Genomic DNA, 23,784 nt, shown 5'->3' with positions numbered 1-23,784 from the left:
CAGTATGTTTGACACATATTCCATTCCGGATGACGACGGTCAAGGACTATTACCTCAATCAAAGTTACGTCCTAACAGTGGCCACCGACAAGGCACGCACATCGAAGCGCCTTTACTAGGCGCTTCGAGGCCAGCCCACACCACATAAATTGGAATACAGACGACCGTCGGTCATCTGGCACCAAGCTTGGGCTAATATCAACCACCCAGCCCTTCCCACAGAAGTTTCAGCGCTATGGTATCGCGTTGTAAACAATTTAATACCCACTAATCACCGCCTGGCGGCCATCCGCCTATGGCCCTCGGCTGCTTGCGGCCAATGTGGTGACGTAGACACCAGAGAGCATCGTCTCTTATGCCCTCACGTCACAGAAGTGTGGGACCTTGCACGTGTGCTATTACCGCTGATCGGTGGGACTACACTGGACTATGTGTCAATCGACTGGTTCCTTACCCCTGATATTCAGACCAACCAACGAACACGACGTAACGCAATGGTGTGGCTCTTGGGCCACACCATTTTCACGATCTATGACCTTTGCCTCACCGATGCTGTCTCTTTCATGGACTACCTTTGGAGCCAGCATCGCCTGGCGGAATCTGACCGGAAATATACCATTACTTTTGCAAGATTTCTTAAAGTTGCAATGGTTCATGGTTATCAAAAGGTGTTCCGGGCTGACTAAGGCACCTCGTATAAGAATTGCCTGAGTGTACCCCTGGATCTTTGTCACTCAGACTTTCAAACTACCCTTGACTTACCCATACCCCAGATTTGGTATTGGCCTTCAGGGCATCACTAGAGTAGACTGTTCTATGATACTGATAATATGGAAATTGGTAACACGGAAATTGTGTGAACCTTGTATGAAAAATTATTGGAAAATTGGAAAACACATAATCTATCTTAGAGGATTATTACTTCGTTAATTCTATGGGCGATGGGATTATCTCGCCAGTTTCGTTTGAGTGTGCTGCCGTCGCTGTTTTTTTTTATTTTGCCTTCATTTCTGTCTTTATTTATTTCTTTCTATTTAGTTTTTAACATCATCACTTGCTTCACACCTGGAGAGGGAGGTGTGTTTCTGAGTAGTGTGTCGTCGCCCCCAAGGCATAGCAGAGTATGCCTCCGCTTTTATTTTCGGTTTATGGCAATAAGTCTTGCTACTAACAACACCCTGCTTTACGTGCTGCGTCGACACTAGAGGATGGCGGCATTTTTGGAGAGGAAAAGGTAGGTCTATAGGGGAGGTAGGAGGGAAAAAAGTGTAGTATTTGTCTTATCAGCTTAATATCTGATACATCCTGCATCACACGACCAGAATATTACACTCATTTTTGGCTTATGACGGAGTGCTAGGGGCTTGCTCCACCTCTGTCGCGGGTTGGCCCGGCATTGAAGTACCGCCGGGATCGGCCCACCTAAAATTAATTAAAACACAGCCTGAAATGGGTTAACTTTCTGCAGTGATCAGATATTCCGCTGGTAGCAAAACTTGTCGTAGTTGTTGATGTGCCCAGTAGTTAGTTGCTTACACACCACGATTTCTTTTCATTAATTTAAGATTATCTTAAGAATTTTTTTTTTTTTTGCGTTTAGCCGGACGGCACTTGCAGCCGCATTACGCTAGGCTGGTAATTTATGGGGGCACAGGACAGTGCCTTCGGATGCCTCGTTAGCGTCTCTTATGGTCCGGGCACAGATAATTTTAATTACATTTTTTGGAGTTATATCCTTAGCTCCTCGCGAACGTCGTCGTCGTCGCCGCCGCACGCACGCTGAATACGTGTGTACACACGCACACACACATATGCAGTAGGCGGTGGACGATGTAAGCACTCGGCTAGGTGTAGCTCGCGCCAGTATAGCTCGCACCGGCCTGACGCTGCTGTGGGGCGGCCTCACGGCTTCTCCACTGCCCTGGCAGCTAGCGGCGTTCAAATGGGAGTCGCAGTTTACTCCTCGACATGGAGGGTAGTACTGGGATGTTGACGAGTGATCTCGTATTTGGTCGTTCCTTCCGGCACTTGCCTTTGCGATGTTTTCGACGGTCGCCTGTTGCCATATCGGCCCGCACCACCGTGTGTCACTCCCACATGTGGAGCGCACACGCTGCAAGCATTTAGGCCCTGACACTGCGGTTTTTCATCTCTGGCGGTACTCCGCAAGGATACCGCCCTTCGATTGTGCCATTCCAGCACTAATCGAAGTGCTAGGTTTTCCGGCCTGTTAGGAGACCGCTTCTGCAAAACGTGCGAGGAGATGTTTGCTGGTTGCGAGCTACCCGCCGATTTTCTAGCTGTACGTATTGTCCTTAATCCAAAGGTCACAGGTCACTGTCGGGCTAAGGACGTGTTCTTAACACTGATTATAAGTTGGTGGCACGAAGTGTGGCTTCACATCTTAAACAGGTAATGAATAAGGTACACTGGCGTTTCGAATCGAACCACCTTCACCGCTGCTTCTATATACCGTGATGCTGTCTTACTCACCCACCGCCGACGCTCGAACCCCGGCTTCAATTGATCTCTAGATTTCGCCGGTGCCTTCTCCCATCCTTACCTGCTGGCCGTTATGTCGCGGAAGGGTTTCGGGGAGCACTTCATAAGAGTCATCCGGCACTTCTTGGATGGAGCAAATTCCAGAATCATTGTGAACGGCTGCAGATCACGACCAATTCCCATCAGACGATCAGTTCGACAAGGCTGTCCCTTGTCAGTGTATTTTATCGCTTTGGCGCTGGACCCCATGCTGCGTGACATCGGACGGATGGTCGATGGTGTTCCTTTCCCAGGCGTCACCTTCCGCAGTGCGGCATACGCGGATGGTGTAGGTGTGTTTGTAGCAAACGCCAATGACATCGATTCGGTTCGCCGAGTCCTCCCCGTTTATGAACGAGCATCCGGTGCCATGTTAAAATCCAACAAAATGGTGCTAATGCCACTAGGGCCACGATCATTGACCATCGAACGCCCATGCAACCGGATTGTAGGGGAACAACGTATCTTGGGTCTTGAGGTGACTGACTGTCCGCAGCGCATGTTAACACTCACGTGCAGGCGGATTCTCACGCGCATCAGAGGATTTTGCATGAGTCACACTGATCGACGACTCGACCTCCATCAACGAATCCAACTGATTAGTACATACATCCTATCACGGGCATAGTATGTAGCACAACTCCATACGCTACCGAAACAAACCAGCAGAGCCATCTCACAAACAGTATATTGCCTATTGTGGCGGCATGCACTATTCAAAGTTGATGCGCAGAATTGTACACTGCCAAAGGTCGATAGTGGCCTTGGACTCATTGACTTTCCCCGCAAATGTGCGGCAATCCTGATTCAAAGTATCGCCACTTTGCGTGAGATTGACCCAGGTGGTACAACAGCGGTGCTTTTCGACCGTTATCGCCCACAATCGGCGCGTGCACCAGTATGTTTGACACATATTCCATTCCGGATGACGACAGCCAAGGACTATTACCTCAATCAAAGTTACGTCCTAACAGTGGCCACCGACAAGGCACGCACATCGAAGCGCCTTTACTAGGCGCTTCGAGGCCAGCCCACACCACATAAATTGGAGGACAGACGACCGTCGGTCATCTGGCACCAAGCTTGGGCTAATATCAACCACCCAGCCCTTCCCACAGAAGTTTCAGCGCTATGGTATCGCGTTGTAAGCAATTTAATACCCACTAATCACCGCCTGGCGGCCATCCGCCTATGGCCCTCGGCTGCTTGCGGCCGATGTGGTGACGTAGACACCAGAGAGCATCGTCTCTTATGCCCTCACGTCACAGAAGTGTGGGACCTTGCACGTGTGCTATTAGCGCTGATCGGTGGGACTACACTGGACTATGTGTCAATCGACTGGTTCCTTACCCCTGATATTCAGACCAACCAACGAACACGACGTAACGCAATGGTGTGGCTCTTGGGCCACACCATTTTCACGATCTATGACCTTTGCCTCACCGATGCTGTCTCTTTCATGGACTACCTTTGGAGCCAGCATCGCCTGGCGGAATCTGACCGGAAATATACCATTACTTTTGCAAGATTTCTTAAAGTTGCAATGGTTCATGGTTATCAAAAGGTGTTCCGGGCTGACTAAGGCACCTCGTATAAGAATTGCCTGAGTGTACCCCTGGATCTTTGTCACTCAGACTTTCAAACTACCCTTGACTTACCCATACCCCAGATTTGGTATTGGCCTTCAGGGCATCACTAGAGTAGACTGTTCTATGATACTGATAATATGGAAATTGGTAACACGGAAATTGTGTGAACCTTGTATGAAAAATTATTGGAAAATTGGAAAACACATAATCTATCTTAGAGGATTATTACTTCGTTAATTCTATGGGCGATGGGATTATCTCGCCAGTTTCGTTTGAGTGTGCTGCCGTCGCTGTTTTTTTTTATTTTGCCTTCATTTCTGTCTTTATTTATTTCTTTCTATTTAGTTTTTAACATCATCACTTGCTTCACACCTGGAGAGGGAGGTGTGTTTCTGAGTAGTGTGTCGTCGCCCCCAAGGCATAGCAGAGTATGCCTCCGCTTTTATTTTCGGTTTATGGCAATAAGTCTTGCTACTAACAACACCCTGCTTTACGTGCTGCGTCGACACTAGAGGATGGCGGCATTTTTGGAGAGGAAAAGGTAGGTCTATAGGGGAGGTAGGAGGGAAAAAAGTGTAGTATTTGTCTTATCAGCTTAATATCTGATACATCCTGCATCACACGACCAGAATATTACACTCATTTTTGGCTTATGACGGAGTGCTAGGGGCTTGCTCCACCTCTGTCGCGGGTTGGCCCGGCATTGAAGTACCGCCGGGATCGGCCCACCTAAAATTAATTAAAACACAGCCTGAAATGGGTTAACTTTCTGCAGTGATCAGATATTCCGCTGGTAGCAAAACTTGTCGTAGTTGTTGATGTGCCCAGTAGTTAGTTGCTTACACACCACGATTTCTTTTCATTAATTTAAGATTATCTTAAGAATTTTTTTTTTTTTTTTGCGTTTAGCCGGACGGCACTTGCAGCCGCATTACGCTAGGCTGGTAATTTATGGGGGCACAGGACAGTGCCTTCGGATGCCTCGTTAGCGTCTCTTATGGTCCGGGCACAGATAATTTTAATTACATTTTTTGGAGTTATATCCTTAGCTCCTCGCGAACGTCGTCGTCGTCGCCGCCGCACGCACGCTGAATACGTGTGTACACACGCACACACACATATGCAGTAGGCGGTGGACGATGTAAGCACTCGGCTAGGTGTAGCTCGCGCCAGTATAGCTCGCACCGGCCTGACGCTGCTGTGGGGCGGCCTCACGGCTTCTCCACTGCCCTGGCAGCTAGCGGCGTTCAAATGGGAGTCGCAGTTTACTCCTCGACATGGAGGGTAGTACTGGGATGTTGACGAGTGATCTCGTATTTGGTCGTTCCTTCCGGCACTTGCCTTTGCGATGTTTTCGACGGTCGCCTGTTGCCATATCGGCCCGCACCACCGTGTGTCACTCCCACATGTGGAGCGCACACGCTGCAAGCATTTAGGCCCTGACACTGCGGTTTTTCATCTCTGGCGGTACTCCGCAAGGATACCGCCCTTCGATTGTGCCATTCCAGCACTAATCGAAGTGCTAGGTTTTCCGGCCTGTTAGGAGACCGCTTCTGCAAAACGTGCGAGGAGATGTTTGCTGGTTGCGAGCTACCCGCCGATTTTCTAGCTGTACGTATTGTCCTTAATCCAAAGGTCACAGGTCACTGTCGGGCTAAGGACGTGTTCTTAACACTGATTATAAGTTGGTGGCACGAAGTGTGGCTTCACATCTTAAACAGGTAATGAATAAGGTACACTGGCGTTTCGAATCAAACCACCTTCACCGCTGCTTCTATATACCGTGATGCTGTCTTACTCACCCACCGCCGACGCTCGAACCCCGGCTTCAATTGATCTCTAGATTTCGCCGGTGCCTTCTCCCATCCTTACCTGCTGGCCGTTATGTCGCGGAAGGGTTTCGGGGAGCACTTCATAAGAGTCATCCGGCACTTCTTGGATGGAGCAAATTCCAGAATCATTGTGAACGGCTGCAGATCACGACCAATTCCCATCAGACGATCAGTTCGACAAGGCTGTCCCTTGTCAGTGTATTTTATCGCTTTGGCGCTGGACCCCATGCTGCGTGACATCGGACGGATGGTCGATGGTGTTCCTTTCCCAGGCGTCACCTTCCGCAGTGCGGCATACGCGGATGGTGTAGGTGTGTTTGTAGCAAACGCCAATGACATCGATTCGGTTCGCCGAGTCCTCCACGTTTATGAACGAGCATCCGGTGCCATGTTAAAATCCAACAAAATGGTGCTAATGCCACTAGGGCCACGATCATTGACCATCGAACGCCCATGCAACCGGATTGTAGGGGAACAACGTATCTTGGGTCTTGAGGTGACTGACTGTCCGCAGCGCATGTTAACACTCACGTGCAGGCGGATTCTCACGCGCATCAGAGGATTTTGCATGAGTCACACTGATCGACGACTCGACCTCCATCAACGAATCCAACTGATTAGTACATACATCCTATCACGGGCATAGTATGTAGCACAACTCCATACGCTACCGAAACAAACCAGCAGAGCCATCTCACAAACAGTATATTGCCTATTGTGGCGGCATGCACTATTCAAAGTTGATGCGCAGAATTGTACACTGCCAAAGGTCGATAGTGGCCTTGGACTCATTGACTTTCCCCGCAAATGTGCGGCAATCCTGATTCAAAGTATCGCCACTTTGCGTGAGATTGACCCAGGTGGTACAACAGCGGTGCTTTTCGACCGTTATCGCCCACAATCGGCGCGTGCACCAGTATGTTTGACACATATTCCATTCCGGATGACGACGGTCAAGGACTATTACCTCAATCAAAGTTACGTCCTAACAGTGGCCACCGACAAGGCACGCACATCGAAGCGCCTTTACTAGGCGCTTCGAGGCCAGCCCACACCACATAAATTGGAATACAGACGACCGTCGGTCATCTGGCACCAAGCTTGGGCTAATATCAACCACCCAGCCCTTCCCACAGAAGTTTCAGCGCTATGGTATCGCGTTGTAAACAATTTAATACCCACTAATCACCGCCTGGCGGCCATCCGCCTATGGCCCTCGGCTGCTTGCGGCCGATGTGGTGACGTAGACACCAGAGAGCATCGTCTCTTATGCCCTCACGTCACAGAAGTGTGGGACCTTGCACGTGTGCTATTACCGCTGATCGGTGGGACTACACTGGACTATGTGTCAATCGACTGGTTCCTTACCCCTGATATTCAGACCAACCAACGAACACGACGTAACGCAATGGTGTGGCTCTTGGGCCACACCATTTTCACGATCTATGACCTTTGCCTCACCGATGCTGTCTCTTTCATGGACTACCTTTGGAGCCAGCATCGCCTGGCGGAATCTGACCGGAAATATACCATTACTTTTGCAAGATTTCTTAAAGTTGCAATGGTTCATGGTTATCAAAAGGTGTTCCGGGCTGACTAAGGCACCTCGTATAAGAATTGCCTGAGTGTACCCCTGGATCTTTGTCACTCAGACTTTCAAACTACCCTTGACTTACCCATACCCCAGATTTGGTATTGGCCTTCAGGGCATCACTAGAGTAGACTGTTCTATGATACTGATAATATGGAAATTGGTAACACGGAAATTGTGTGAACCTTGTATGAAAAATTATTGGAAAATTGGAAAACACATAATCTATCTTAGAGGATTATTACTTCGTTAATTCTATGGGCGATGGGATTATCTCGCCAGTTTCGTTTGAGTGTGCTGCCGTCGCTGTTTTTTTTTATTTTGCCTTCATTTCTGTCTTTATTTATTTCTTTCTATTTAGTTTTTAACATCATCACTTGCTTCACACCTGGAGAGGGAGGTGTGTTTCTGAGTAGTGTGTCGTCGCCCCCAAGGCATAGCAGAGTATGCCTCCGCTTTTATTTTCGGTTTATGGCAATAAGTCTTGCTACTAACAACACCCTGCTTTACGTGCTGCGTCGACACTAGAGGATGGCGGCATTTTTGGAGAGGAAAAGGTAGGTCTATAGGGGAGGTAGGAGGGAAAAAAGTGTAGTATTTGTCTTATCAGCTTAATATCTGATACATCCTGCATCACACGACCAGAATATTACACTCATTTTTGGCTTATGACGGAGTGCTAGGGGCTTGCTCCACCTCTGTCGCGGGTTGGCCCGGCATTGAAGTACCGCCGGGATCGGCCCACCTAAAATTAATTAAAACACAGCCTGAAATGGGTTAACTTTCTGCAGTGATCAGATATTCCGCTGGTAGCAAAACTTGTCGTAGTTGTTGATGTGCCCAGTAGTTAGTTGCTTACACACCACGATTTCTTTTCATTAATTTAAGATTATCTTAAGAATTTTTTTTTTTTTTGCGTTTAGCCGGACGGCACTTGCAGCCGCATTACGCTAGGCTGGTAATTTATGGGGGCACAGGACAGTGCCTTCGGATGCCTCGTTAGCGTCTCTTATGGTCCGGGCACAGATAATTTTAATTACATTTTTTGGAGTTATATCCTTAGCTCCTCGCGAACGTCGTCGTCGTCGCCGCCGCACGCACGCTGAATACGTGTGTACACACGCACACACACATATGCAGTAGGCGGTGGACGATGTAAGCACTCGGCTAGGTGTAGCTCGCGCCAGTATAGCTCGCACCGGCCTGACGCTGCTGTGGGGCGGCCTCACGGCTTCTCCACTGCCCTGGCAGCTAGCGGCGTTCAAATGGGAGTCGCAGTTTACTCCTCGACATGGAGGGTAGTACTGGGATGTTGACGAGTGATCTCGTATTTGGTCGTTCCTTCCGGCACTTGCCTTTGCGATGTTTTCGACGGTCGCCTGTTGCCATATCGGCCCGCACCACCGTGTGTCACTCCCACATGTGGAGCGCACACGCTGCAAGCATTTAGGCCCTGACACTGCGGTTTTTCATCTCTGGCGGTACTCCGCAAGGATACCGCCCTTCGATTGTGCCATTCCAGCACTAATCGAAGTGCTAGGTTTTCCGGCCTGTTAGGAGACCGCTTCTGCAAAACGTGCGAGGAGATGTTTGCTGGTTGCGAGCTACCCGCCGATTTTCTAGCTGTACGTATTGTCCTTAATCCAAAGGTCACAGGTCACTGTCGGGCTAAGGACGTGTTCTTAACACTGATTATAAGTTGGTGGCACGAAGTGTGGCTTCACATCTTAAACAGGTAATGAATAAGGTACACTGGCGTTTCGAATCGAACCACCTTCACCGCTGCTTCTATATACCGTGATGCTGTCTTACTCACCCACCGCCGACGCTCGAACCCCGGCTTCAATTGATCTCTAGATTTCGCCGGTGCCTTCTCCCATCCTTACCTGCTGGCCGTTATGTCGCGGAAGGGTTTCGGGGAGCACTTCATAAGAGTCATCCGGCACTTCTTGGATGGAGCAAATTCCAGAATCATTGTGAACGGCTGCAGATCACGACCAATTCCCATCAGACGATCAGTTCGACAAGGCTGTCCCTTGTCAGTGTATTTTATCGCTTTGGCGCTGGACCCCATGCTGCGTGACATCGGACGGATGGTCGATGGTGTTCCTTTCCCAGGCGTCACCTTCCGCAGTGCGGCATACGCGGATGGTGTAGGTGTGTTTGTAGCAAACGCCAATGACATCGATTCGGTTCGCCGAGTCCTCCACGTTTATGAACGAGCATCCGGTGCCATGTTAAAATCCAACAAAATGGTGCTAATGCCACTAGGGCCACGATCATTGACCATCGAACGCCCATGCAACCGGATTGTAGGGGAACAACGTATCTTGGGTCTTGAGGTGACTGACTGTCCGCAGCGCATGTTAACACTCACGTGCAGGCGGATTCTCACGCGCATCAGAGGATTTTGCATGAGTCACACTGATCGACGACTCGACCTCCATCAACGAATCCAACTGATTAGTACATACATCCTATCACGGGCATAGTATGTAGCACAACTCCATACGCTACCGAAACAAACCAGCAGAGCCATCTCACAAACAGTATATTGCCTATTGTGGCGGCATGCACTATTCAAAGTTGATGCGCAGAATTGTACACTGCCAAAGGTCGATAGTGGCCTTGGACTCATTGACTTTCCCCGCAAATGTGCGGCAATCCTGATTCAAAGTATCGCCACTTTGCGTGAGATTGACCCAGGTGGTACAACAGCGGTGCTTTTCGACCGTTATCGCCCACAATCGGCGCGTGCACCAGTATGTTTGACACATATTCCATTCCGGATGACGACAGCCAAGGACTATTACCTCAATCAAAGTTACGTCCTAACAGTGGCCACCGACAAGGCACGCACATCGAAGCGCCTTTACTAGGCGCTTCGAGGCCAGCCCACACCACATAAATTGGAGGACAGACGACCGTCGGTCATCTGGCACCAAGCTTGGGCTAATATCAACCACCCAGCCCTTCCCACAGAAGTTTCAGCGCTATGGTATCGCGTTGTAAGCAATTTAATACCCACTAATCACCGCCTGGCGGCCATCCGCCTATGGCCCTCGGCTGCTTGCGGCCGATGTGGTGACGTAGACACCAGAGAGCATCGTCTCTTATGCCCTCACGTCACAGAAGTGTGGGACCTTGCACGTGTGCTATTAGCGCTGATCGGTGGGACTACACTGGACTATGTGTCAATCGACTGGTTCCTTACCCCTGATATTCAGACCAACCAACGAACACGACGTAACGCAATGGTGTGGCTCTTGGGCCACACCATTTTCACGATCTATGACCTTTGCCTCACCGATGCTGTCTCTTTCATGGACTACCTTTGGAGCCAGCATCGCCTGGCGGAATCTGACCGGAAATATACCATTACTTTTGCAAGATTTCTTAAAGTTGCAATGGTTCATGGTTATCAAAAGGTGTTCCGGGCTGACTAAGGCACCTCGTATAAGAATTGCCTGAGTGTACCCCTGGATCTTTGTCACTCAGACTTTCAAACTACCCTTGACTTACCCATACCCCAGATTTGGTATTGGCCTTCAGGGCATCACTAGAGTAGACTGTTCTATGATACTGATAATATGGAAATTGGTAACACGGAAATTGTGTGAACCTTGTATGAAAAATTATTGGAAAATTGGAAAACACATAATCTATCTTAGAGGATTATTACTTCGTTAATTCTATGGGCGATGGGATTATCTCGCCAGTTTCGTTTGAGTGTGCTGCCGTCGCTGTTTTTTTTTATTTTGCCTTCATTTCTGTCTTTATTTATTTCTTTCTATTTAGTTTTTAACATCATCACTTGCTTCACACCTGGAGAGGGAGGTGTGTTTCTGAGTAGTGTGTCGTCGCCCCCAAGGCATAGCAGAGTATGCCTCCGCTTTTATTTTCGGTTTATGGCAATAAGTCTTGCTACTAACAACACCCTGCTTTACGTGCTGCGTCGACACTAGAGGATGGCGGCATTTTTGGAGAGGAAAAGGTAGGTCTATAGGGGAGGTAGGAGGGAAAAAAGTGTAGTATTTGTCTTATCAGCTTAATATCTGATACATCCTGCATCACACGACCAGAATATTACACTCATTTTTGGCTTATGACGGAGTGCTAGGGGCTTGCTCCACCTCTGTCGCGGGTTGTCCCGGCATTGAAGTACCGCCGGGATCGGCCCACCTAAAATTAATTAAAACACAGCCTGAAATGGGTTAACTTTCTGCAGTGATCAGATATTCCGCTGGTAGCAAAACTTGTCGTAGTTGTTGATGTGCCTAGTAGTTAGTTGCTTACACACCACGATTTCTTTTCATTAATTTAAGATTATCTTAAGAATTTTTTTTTTTTTTTTGCGTTTAGCCGGACGGCACTTGCAGCCGCATTACGCTAGGCTGGTAATTTATGGGGGCACAGGACAGTGCCTTCGGATGCCTCGTTAGCGTCTCTTATGGTCCGGGCACAGATAATTTTAATTACATTTTTTGGAGTTATATCCTTAGCTCCTCGCGAACGTCGTCGTCGTCGCCGCCGCACGCACGCTGAATACGTGTGTACACACGCACACACACATATGCAGTAGGCGGTGGACGATGTAAGCACTCGGCTAGGTGTAGCTCGCGCCAGTATAGCTCGCACCGGCCTGACGCTGCTGTGGGGCGGCCTCACGGCTTCTCCACTGCCCTGGCAGCTAGCGGCGTTCAAATGGGAGTCGCAGTTTACTCCTCGACATGGAGGGTAGTACTGGGATGTTGACGAGTGATCTCGTATTTGGTCGTTCCTTCCGGCACTTGCCTTTGCGATGTTTTCGACGGTCGCCTGTTGCCATATCGGCCCGCACCACCGTGTGTCACTCTCACATGTGGAGCGCACACGCTGCAAGCATTTAGGCCCTGACACTGCGGTTTTTCATCTCTGGCGGTACTCCGCAAGGATACCGCCCTTCGATTGCGCCATTCCAGCACTAATCGAAGTGCTAGGATTTTCCGGCCTGTTAGGAGACCGCTTCTGCAAAACGTGCGAGGAGATGTTTGCTGGTTGCGAGCTACCCGCCGATTTTCTAGCTGTACGTATTGTCCTTAATCCAAAGGTCACAGGTCACTGTCGGGCTAAGGACGTGTTCTTAACACTGATTATAAGTTGGTGGCACGAAGTGTGGCTTCACATCTTAAACAGGTAATGAATAAGGTACACTGGCGTTTCGAATCGAACCACCTTCACCGCTGCTTCTATATACCGTGATGCTGTCTTACTCACCCACCGCCGACGCTCGAACCCCGGCTTCAATTGATCTCTAGATTTCGCCGGTGCCTTCTCCCATCCTTACCTGCTGGCCGTTATGTCGCGGAAGGGTTTCGGGGAGCACTTCATAAGAGTCATCCGGCACTTCTTGGATGGAGCAAATTCCAGAATCATTGTGAACGGCTGCAGATCACGACCAATTCCCATCAGACGATCAGTTCGACAAGGCTGTCCCTTGTCAGTGTATTTTATCGCTTTGGCGCTGGACCCCATGCTGCGTGACATCGGACGGATGGTCGATGGTGTTCCTTTCCCAGGCGTCACCTTCCGCAGTGCGGCATACGCGGATGGTGTAGGTGTGTTTGTAGCAAACGCCAATGACATCGATTCGGTTCGCCGAGTCCTCCACGTTTATGAACGAGCATCCGGTGCCATGTTAAAATCCAACAAAATGGTGCTAATGCCACTAGGGCCACGATCATTGACCATCGAACGCCCATGCAACCGGATTGTAGGGGAACAACGTATCTTGGGTCTTGAGGTGACTGACTGTCCGCAGCGCATGTTAACACTCACGTGCAGGCGGATTCTCACGCGCATCAGAGGATTTTGCATGAGTCACACTGATCGACGACTCGACCTCCATCAACGAATCCAACTGATTAGTACATACATCCTATCACGGGCATAGTATGTAGCACAACTCCATACGCTACCGAAACAAACCAGCAGAGCCATCTCACAAACAGTATATTGCCTATTGTGGCGGCATGCACTATTCAAAGTTGATGCGCAGAATTGTACACTGCCAAAGGTCGATAGTGGCCTTGGACTCATTGACTTTCCCCGCAAATGTGCGGCAATCCTGATTCAAAGCATCGCCACTTTGCGTGAGATTGACCCAGGTCGTACAACAGCGGTGCTTTTCGACCGTTATCGCCCACAATCGGCGCGTGCACCAGTATGTTTGACACATATTCCATTCCGGATGACGACAGTCAAGGACTATTACCTCAATCAAAGTTACGTCCTAACAGTGGCCACCGACAAGGCACGCACATCGAAGCGCCTTTACTAGGCGCTTCGAGGCCAGCCCACACCACATAAATTGGAGGACAGACGACCGTCGGTCATCTGGCACCAAGCTTGGGCTAATATCAACCACCCAGCCCTTCCCACAGAAGTTTCAGCGCTATTGTATGGCGTTGTAAGCAATTTAATACCCACTAATCACCGCCTGGCGGCCATCCGCCTATGGCCCTCGGCTGCTTGCGGCCGATGTGGTGACGTAGACACCAGAGAGCATCGTCTCTTATGCCCTCACGTCACAGAAGTGTGGGACCTTGCACGTGTGCTATTAGCGCTGATCGGTGGGACTACACTGGACTATGTGTCAATCGACTGGTTCCTTACCCCTGATATTCAGACCAACCAACGAACACGACGTAACGCAATGGTGTGGCTCTTGGGCCACACCATTTTCACGATCTATGACCTTTGCCTCACCGATGCTGTCTCTTTCATGGACTACCTTTGGAGCCAGCATCGCCTGGCGGAATCTGACCGGAAATATACCATTACTTTTGGAAGATTTCTTAACGTTGCAATGGTTCATGGTTATCAAAAGGTGTTCCGGGCTGACTAAGGCACCTCGTATAAGAATTGCCTGAGTGTACCCCTGGATCTTTGTCACTCAGACTTTCAAACTACCCTTGACTTACCCATACCCCAGATTTGATATTGGCCTTCAGGGCATCACTAGAGTAGACTGTTCTATGATACTGATAGTATGGAAATTGGTAACACGGAAATTGTGTGAACCTTGTATGAAAAATTATTGGAAAATTGGAAAACACATAATCTATCTTAGAGGATTATTACTTCGTTAATTCTATGGGCGATGGGATTATCTCGCCAGTTTCGTTTGAGTGTGCTGCCGTCGCTGTTTTTTTTTATTTTGCCTTCATTTCTGTCTTTATTTATTTCTTTCTATTTAGTTTTTAACATCATCACTTGCTTCACACCTGGAGAGGGAGGTGTGTTTCTGAGTAGTGTGTCGTCGCCCCCAAGGCATAGCAGAGTATGCCTCCGCTTTTATTTTCGGTTTATGGCAATAAGTCTTGCTACTAACAACACCCTGCTTTACGTGCTGCGTCGACACTAGAGGATGGCGGCATTTTTGGAGAGGAAAAGGTAGGTCTATAGGGGAGGTAGGAGGGAAAAAAGTGTAGTATTTGTCTTATCAGCTTAATATCTGATACGTCCTGCATCACACGACCAGAATATTACACTCATTTTTGGCTTATGACGGAGTGCTAGGTGTTTGCTCCACCTCTGTCGCAGGTTGGCCCGGCATTGAAGTACCGCCGGGATCGGCCCACCTAAAATTAATTAAAACACAGCCTGAAATGGGTTACCTTTCTGCAGTGATCAGATATTCCGCTGGTAGCAAAACTTGTCGTAGTTGTTGATGTGCCCAGTAGTTAGTTGCTTACACACCACGATTTCTTTTCATTAATTTAAGATTATCTTAAGAATTTTTTTTTTTTTTTGCGTTTAGCCGGACGGCACTTGCAGCCGCATTACGCTAGGCTGGTAATTTATGGGGGCACAGGACAGTGCCTTCGGATGCCTCGTTAGCGTCTCTTATGGTCCGGGCACAGATAATTTTAATTACATTTTTTGGAGTTATATCCTTAGCTCCTCGCGAACGTCGTCGTCGTCGCCGCCGCACGCACGCTGAATACGTGTGTACACACGCACACACACATATGCAGTAGGCGGTGGACGATGTAAGCACTCGGCTAGGTGTAGCTCGCGCCAGTATAGCTCGCACCGGCCTGACGCTGCTGTGGGGCGGCCTCACGGCTTCTCCACTGCCCTGGCAGCTAGCGGCGTTCAAATGGGAGTCGCAGTTTACTCCTCGACATGGAGGGTAGTACTGGGATGTTGACGAGTGATCTCGTATTTGGTCGTTCCTTCCGGCACTTGCCTTTGCGATGTTTTCGACGGTCGCCTGTTGCCATATCGGCCCGCACCACCGTGTGTCACTCTCACATGTGGAGCGCACACGCTGCAAGCATTTAGGCCCTGACACTGCGGTTTTTCATCTCTGGCGGTACTCCGCAAGGATACCGCCCTTCGATTGCGCCATTCCAGCACTAATCGAAGTGCTAGGATTTTCCGGCCTGTTAGGAGACCGCTTCTGCAAAACGTGCGAGGAGATGTTTGCTGGTTGCGAGCTACCCGCCGATTTTCTAGCTGTACGTATTGTCCTTAATCCAAAGGTCACAGGTCACTGTCGGGCTAAGGACGTGTTCTTAACACTGATTATAAGTTGGTGGCACGAAGTGTGGCTTCACATCTTAAACAGGTAATGAATAAGGTACACTGGCGTTTCGAATCGAACCACCTTCACCGCTGCTTCTATATACCGTGATGCTGTCTTACTCACCCACCGCCGACGCTCGAACCCCGGCTTCAATTGATCTCTAGATTTCGCCGGTGCCTTCTCCCATCCTTACCTGCTGGCCGTTATGTCGCGGAAGGGTTTCGGGGAGCACTTCATAAGAGTCATCCGGCACTTCTTGGATGGAGCAAATTCCAGAATCATTGTGAACGGCTGCAGATCACGACCAATTCCCATCAGACGATCAGTTCGACAAGGCTGTCCCTTGTCAGTGTATTTTATCGCTTTGGCGCTGGACCCCATGCTGCGTGACATCGGACGGATGGTCGATGGTGTTCCTTTCCCAGGCGTCACCTTCCGCAGTGCGGCATACGCGGATGGTGTAGGTGTGTTTGTAGCAAACGCCAATGACATCGATTCGGTTCGCCGAGTCCTCCACGTTTATGAACGAGCATCCGGTGCCATGTTAAAATCCAACAAAATGGTGCTAATGCCACTAGGGCCACGATCATTGACCATCGAACGCCCATGCAACCGGATTGTAGGGGAACAACGTATCTTGGGTCTTGAGGTGACTGACTGTCCGCAGCGCATGTTAACACTCACGTGCAGGCGGATTCTCACGCGCATCAGAGGATTTTGCATGAGTCACACTGATCGACGACTCGACCTCCATCAACGAATCCAACTGATTAGTACATACATCCTATCACGGGCATAGTATGTAGCACAACTCCATACGCTACCGAAACAAACCAGCAGAGCCATCTCACAAACAGTATATTGCCTATTGTGGCGGCATGCACTATTCAAAGTTGATGCGCAGAATTGTACACTGCCAAAGGTCGATAGTGGCCTTGGACTCATTGACTTTCCCCGCAAATGTGCGGCAATCCTGATTCAAAGTATCGCCACTTTGCGTGAGATTGACCCAAGTCGTACAACAGCGGTGCTTTTCGACCGTTATCGCCCACAATCGGCGCGTGCACCAGTATGTTTGACACATATTCCATTCCGGATGACGACAGTCAAGGACTATTACCTCAATCAAAGTTACGTCCTAACAGTGGCCACCGACAAGGCACGCACATCGAAGCGCCTTTACTAGGCGCTTCGAGGCCAGCCCACACCACATAAATTGGAGGACAGACGACCGTCGGTCATCTGGCACCAAGCTTGGGCTAATATCAACCACCCAGCCCTTCCCACAGAAGTTTCAGCGCTATGGTATCGCGTTGTAAGCAATTTAATACCCACTAATCACCGCCTGGCGGCCATCCGCCTATGGCCCTCGGCTGCTTGCGGCCGATGTGGTGACGTAGACACCAGAGAGCATCGTCTCTTATGCCCTCACGTCACAGAAGTGTGGGACCTTGCACGTGTGCTATTAGCGCTGATCGGTGGGACTACACTGGACTATGTGTCAATCGACTGGTTCCTTACCCCTGATATTCAGACCAACCAACGAACACGACGTAACGCAATGGTGTGGCTCTTGGGCCACACCATTTTCACGATCTATGACCTTTGCCTCACCGATGCTGTCTCTTTCATGGACTACCTTTGGAGCCAGCATCGCCTGGCGGAATCTGACCGGAAATATACCATTACTTTTGGAAGATTTCTTAAAGTTGCAATGGTTCATGGTTATCAAAAGGTGTTCCGGGCTGACTAAGGCACCTCGTATAAGAATTGCCTGAGTGTACCCCTGGATCTTTGTCACTCAGACTTTCAAACTACCCTTGACTTACCCATACCCCAGATTTGATATTGGCCTTCAGGGCATCACTAGAGTAGACTGTTCTATGATACTGATAGTATGGAAATTGGTAACACGGAAATTGTGTGAACCTTGTATGAAAAATTATTGGAAAATTGGAAAACACATAATCTATCTTAGAGGATTATTACTTCGTTAATTCTATGGGCGATGGGATTATCTCGCCAGTTTCGTTTGAGTGTGCTGCCGTCGCTGTTTTTTTTTATTTTGCCTTCATTTCTGTCTTTATTTATTTCTTTCTATTTAGTTTTTAACATCATCACTTGCTTCACACCTGGAGAGGGAGGTGTGTTTCTGAGTAGTGTGTCGTCGCCCCCAAGGCATAGCAGAGTATGCCTCCGCTTTTATTTTCGGTTTATGGCAATAAGTCTTGCTACTAACAACACCCTGCTTTACGTGCTGCGTCGACACTAGAGGATGGCGGCATTTTTGGAGAGGAAAAGGTAGGTCTATAGGGGAGGTAGGAGGGAAAAAAGTGTAGTATTTGTCTTATCAGCTTAATATCTGATACATCCTGCATCACACGACCAGAATATTACACTCATTTTTGGCTTATGACGGAGTGCTAGGGGCTTGCTCCACCTCTGTCGCGGGTTGGCCCGGCATTGAAGTACCGCCGGGATCGGCCCACCTAAAATTAATTAAAACACAGCCTGAAATGGGTTAACTTTCTGCAGTGATCAGATATTCCGCTGGTAGCAAAACTTGTCGTAGTTGTTGATGTGCCCAGTAGTTAGTTGCTTACACACCACGATTTCTTTTCATTAATTTAAGATTATCTTAAGAATTTTTTTTTTTTTTTTTTGCGTTTAGCCGGACGGCACTTGCAGCCGCATTACGCTAGGCTGGTAATTTATGGGGGCACAGGACAGTGCCTTCGGATGCCTCGTTAGCGTCTCTTATGGTCCGGGCACAGATAATTTTAATTACATTTTTTGGAGTTATATCCTTAGCTCCTCGCGAACGTCGTCGTCGTCGCCGCCGCACGCACGCTGAATACGTGTGTACACACGCACACACACATATGCAGTAGGCGGTGGACGATGTAAGCACTCGGCTAGGTGTAGCTCGCGCCAGTATAGCTCGCACCGGCCTGACGCTGCTGTGGGGCGGCCTCACGGCTTCTCCACTGCCCTGGCAGCTAGCGGCGTTCAAATGGGAGTCGCAGTTTACTCCTCGACATGGAGGGTAGTACTGGGATGTTGACGAATGATCTCGTATTTGGTCGTTCCTTCCGGCACTTGCCTTTGCGATGTTTTCGACGGTCGCCTGTTGCCATATCGGCCCGCACCACCGTGTGTCACTCTCACATGTGGAGCGCACACGCTGCAAGCATTTAGGCCCTGACACTGCGGTTTTTCATCTCTGGCGGTACTCCGCAAGGATACCGCCCTTCGATTGCGCCATTCCAGCACTAATCGAAGTGCTAGGATTTTCCGGCCTGTTAGGAGACCGCTTCTGCAAAACGTGCGAGGAGATGTTTGCTGGTTGCGAGCTACCCGCCGATTTTCTAGCTGTACGTATTGTCCTTAATCCAAAGGTCACAGGTCACTGTCGGGCTAAGGACGTGTTCTTAACACTGATTATAAGTTGGTGGCACGAAGTGTGGCTTCACATCTTAAACAGGTAATGAATAAGGTACACTGGCGTTTCGAATCGAACCACCTTCACCGCTGCTTCTATATACCGTGATGCTGTCTTACTCACCCACCGCCGACGCTCGAACCCCGGCTTCAATTGATCTCTAGATTTCGCCGGTGCCTTCTCCCATCCTTACCTGCTGGCCGTTATGTCGCGGAAGGGTTTCGGGGAGCACTTCATAAGAGTCATCCGGCACTTCTTGGATGGAGCAAATTCCAGAATCATTGTGAACGGCTGCAGATCACGACCAATTCCCATCAGACGATCAGTTCGACAAGGCTGTCCCTTGTCAGTGTATTTTATCGCTTTGGCGCTGGACCCCATGCTGCGTGACATCGGACGGATGGTCGATGGTGTTCCTTTCCCAGGCGTCACCTTCCGCAGTGCGGCATACGCGGATGGTGTAGGTGTGTTTGTAGCAAACGCCAATGACATCGATTCGGTTCGCCGAGTCCTCCACGTTTATGAACGAGCATCCGGTGCCATGTTAAAATCCAACAAAATGGTGCTAATGCCACTAGGGCCACGATCATTGACCATCGAACGCCCATGCAACCGGATTGTAGGGGAACAACGTATCTTGGGTCTTGAGGTGACTGACTGTCCGCAGCGCATGTTAACACTCACGTGCAGGCGGATTCTCACGCGCATCAGAGGATTTTGCATGAGTCACACTGATCGACGACTCGACCTCCATCAACGAATCCAACTGATTAGTACATACATCCTATCACGGGCATAGTATGTAGCACAACTCCATACGCTACCGAAACAAACCAGCAGAGCCATCTCACAAACAGTATATTGCCTATTGTGGCGGCATGCACTATTCAAAGTTGATGCGCAGAATTGTACACTGCCAAAGGTCGATAGTGGCCTTGGACTCATTGACTTTCCCCGCAAATGTGCGGCAATCCTGATTCAAAGTATCGCCACTTTGCGTGAGATTGACCCAGGTGGTACAACAGCGGTGCTTTTCGACCGTTATCGCCCACAATCGGCGCGTGCACCAGTATGTTTGACACATATTCCATTCCGGATGACGACAGTCAAGGACTATTACCTCAATCAAAGTTACGTCCTAACAGTGGCCACCGACAAGGCACGCACATCGAAGCGCCTTTACTAGGCGCTTCGAGGCCAGCCCACACCACATAAATTGGAGGACAGACGACCGTCGGTCATCTGGCACCAAGCTTGGGCTAATATCAACCACCCAGCCCTTCCCACAGAAGTTTCAGCGCTATGGTATCGCGTTGTAAACAATTTAATACCCACTAATCACCGCCTGGCGGCCATCCGCCTATGGCCCTCGGCTGCTTGCGGCCGATGTGGTGACGTAGACACCAGAGAGCATCGTCTCTTATGCCCTCACGTCACAGAAGTGTGGGACCTTGCACGTGTGCTATTAGCGCTGATCGGTGGGACTACACTGGACTATGTGTCAATCGACTGGTTCCTTACCCCTGATATTCAGACCAACCAACGAACACGACGTAACGCAATGGTGTGGCTCTTGGGCCACACCATTTTCACGATCTATGACCTTTGCCTCACCGATGCTGTCTCTTTCATGGACTACCTTTGGAGCCAGCATCGCCTGGCGGAATCTGACCGGAAATATACCATTACTTTTGCAAGATTTCTTAAAGTTGCAATGGTTCATGGTTATCAAAAGGTGTTCCGGGCTGACTAAGGCACCTCGTGTAAGAATTGCCTGAGTGTACCCCTGGATCTTTGTCACTCAGACTTTCAAACTACCCTTGACTTACCCATACCCCAGATTTGGTATTGGCCTTCAGGGCATCACTAGAGTAGACTGTTCTATGATACTGATAATATGGAAATTGGTAACACGGAAATTGTGTGAACCTTGTATGAAAAATTATTGGAAAATTGGAAAACACATAATCTATCTTAGAGGATTATTACTTCGTTAATTCTATGGGCGATGGGATTATCTCGCCAGTTTCGTTTGAGTGTGCTGCCGTCGCTGTTTTTTTTTATTTTGCCTTCATTTCTGTCTTTATTTATTTCTTTCTATTTAGTTTTTAACATCATCACTTGCTTCACACCTGGAGAGGGAGGTGTGTTTCTGAGTAGTGTGTCGTCGCCGCCAAGGCATAGCAGAGTATGCCTCCGCTTTTATTTTCGGTTTATGGCAATAAGTCTTGCTACTAACAACACCCTGCTTTACGTGCTGCGTCGACACTAGAGGATGGCGGCATTTTTGGAGAGGAAAAGGTAGGTCTATAGGGGAGGTAGGAGGGAAAAAAGTGTAGTATTTGTCTTATCAGCTTAATATCTGATACATCCTGCATCACACGACCAGAATATTACACTCATTTTTGGCTTATGACGGAGTGCTAGGGGCTTGCTCCACCTCTGTCGCGGGTTGGCCCGGCATTGAAGTACCGCCGGGATCGGCCCACCTAAAATTAATTAAAACACAGCCTGAAATGGGTTAACTTTCTGCAGTGATCAGATATTCCGCTGGTAGCAAAACTTGTCGTAGTTGTTGATGTGCCCAGTAGTTAGTTGCTTACACACCACGATTTCTTTTCATTAATTTAAGATTATCTTAAGAATTTTTTTTTTTTTTTTTTTGCGTTTAGCCGGACGGCACTTGCAGCCGCATTACGCTAGGCTGGTAATTTATGGGGGCACAGGACAGTGCCTTCGGATGCCTCGTTAGCGTCTCTTATGGTCCGGGCACAGATAATTTTAATTACATTTTTTGGAGTTATATCCTTAGCTCCTCGCGAACGTCGTCGTCGTCGCCGCCGCACGCACGCTGAATACGTGTGTACACACGCACACACACATATGCAGTAGGCGGTGGACGATGTAAGCACTCGGCTAGGTGTAGCTCGCGCCAGTATAGCTCGCACCGGCCTGACGCTGCTGTGGGGCGGCCTCACGGCTTCTCCACTGCCCTGGCAGCTAGCGGCGTTCAAATGGGAGTCGCAGTTTACTCCTCGACATGGAGGGTAGTACTGGGATGTTGACGAGTGATCTCGTATTTGGTCGTTCCTTCCGGCACTTGCCTTTGCGATGTTTTCGACGGTCGCCTGTTGCCATATCGGCCCGCACCACCGTGTGTCACTCTCACATGTGGAGCGCACACGCTGCAAGCATTTAGGCCCTGACACTGCGGTTTTTCATCTCTGGCGGTACTCCGCAAGGATACCGCCCTTCGATTGCGCCATTCCAGCACTAATCGAAGTGCTAGGATTTTCCGGCCTGTTAGGAGACCGCTTCTGCAAAACGTGCGAGGAGATGTTTGCTGGTTGCGAGCTACCCGCCGATTTTCTAGCTGTACGTATTGTCCTTAGTCCAAAGGTCACAGGTCACTGTCGGGCTAAGGACGTGTTCTTAACACTGATTATAAGTTGGTGGCACGAAGTGTGGCTTCACATCTTAAACAGGTAATGAATAAGGTACACTGGCGTTTCGAATCGAACCACCTTCACCGCTGCTTCTATATACCGTGATGCTGTCTTACTCACCCACCGCCGACGCTCGAACCCCGGCTTCAATTGATCTCTAGATTTCGCCGGTGCCTTCTCCCATCCTTACCTGCTGGCTGTTATGTCGCGGAAGGGTTTCGGGAAGCACTTCATAAGAGTCATCCGGCACTTCTTGGATGGAGCAAATTCCAGAATCATTGTGAACGGCTGCAGATCACGACCAATTCCCATCAGACGATCAGTTCGACAAGGCTGTCCCTTGTCAGTGTATTTTATCGCTTTGGCGCTGGACCCCATGCTGCGTGACATCGGACGGATGGTCGATGGTGTTCCTTTCCCAGGCGTCACCTTCCGCAGTGCGGCATACGCGGATGGTGTAGGTGTGTTTGTAGCAAACGCCAATGACATCGATTCGGTTCGCCGAGTCCTCCACGTTTATGAACGAGCATCCGGTGCCATGTTAAAATCCAACAAAATGGTGCTAATGCCACTAGGGCCACGATCATTGACCATCGAACGCCCATGCAACCGGATTGTAGGGGAACAACGTATCTTGGGTCTTGAGGTGACTGACTGTCCGCAGCGCATGTTAACACTCACGTGCAGGCGGATTCTCACGCGCATCAGAGGATTTTGCATGAGTCACACTGATCGACGACTCGACCTCCATCAACGAATCCAACTGATTAG

At 49.3% G+C, this 23,784-nt stretch overlaps 7 pseudogenes; all 7 read left to right on the top strand.

Moving 5' to 3' along the window:
* The first annotated feature begins 1,216 nt into the window (after nt 1-1,216).
* Nucleotides 1,217-1,427, top strand: LOC124769562 (annotated as a pseudogene).
* A 3,226-nt stretch (nt 1,428-4,653) lies between these two features.
* Nucleotides 4,654-4,864, top strand: LOC124769561 (annotated as a pseudogene).
* A 3,228-nt stretch (nt 4,865-8,092) lies between these two features.
* On the top strand, nt 8,093-8,303 carry LOC124769559 (annotated as a pseudogene).
* A 3,226-nt stretch (nt 8,304-11,529) lies between these two features.
* Nucleotides 11,530-11,740, top strand: LOC124769543 (annotated as a pseudogene).
* Nucleotides 11,741-14,969: 3,229 nt separating this feature from the next.
* On the top strand, nt 14,970-15,180 carry LOC124769630 (annotated as a pseudogene).
* A 3,228-nt stretch (nt 15,181-18,408) lies between these two features.
* Nucleotides 18,409-18,619, top strand: LOC124769558 (annotated as a pseudogene).
* A 3,231-nt stretch (nt 18,620-21,850) lies between these two features.
* On the top strand, nt 21,851-22,061 carry LOC124769557 (annotated as a pseudogene).
* Nucleotides 22,062-23,784: the final 1,723 nt, after the last annotated feature.

The sequence above is a fragment of the Schistocerca piceifrons genome, unplaced genomic scaffold (assembly GCF_021461385.2).
Source record: "Schistocerca piceifrons isolate TAMUIC-IGC-003096 unplaced genomic scaffold, iqSchPice1.1 HiC_scaffold_701, whole genome shotgun sequence".
Classification (NCBI taxonomy): Eukaryota; Metazoa; Arthropoda; class Insecta; order Orthoptera; family Acrididae; genus Schistocerca; species Schistocerca piceifrons.
This window is presented reverse-complemented; position numbering and strand designations above follow the sequence as displayed.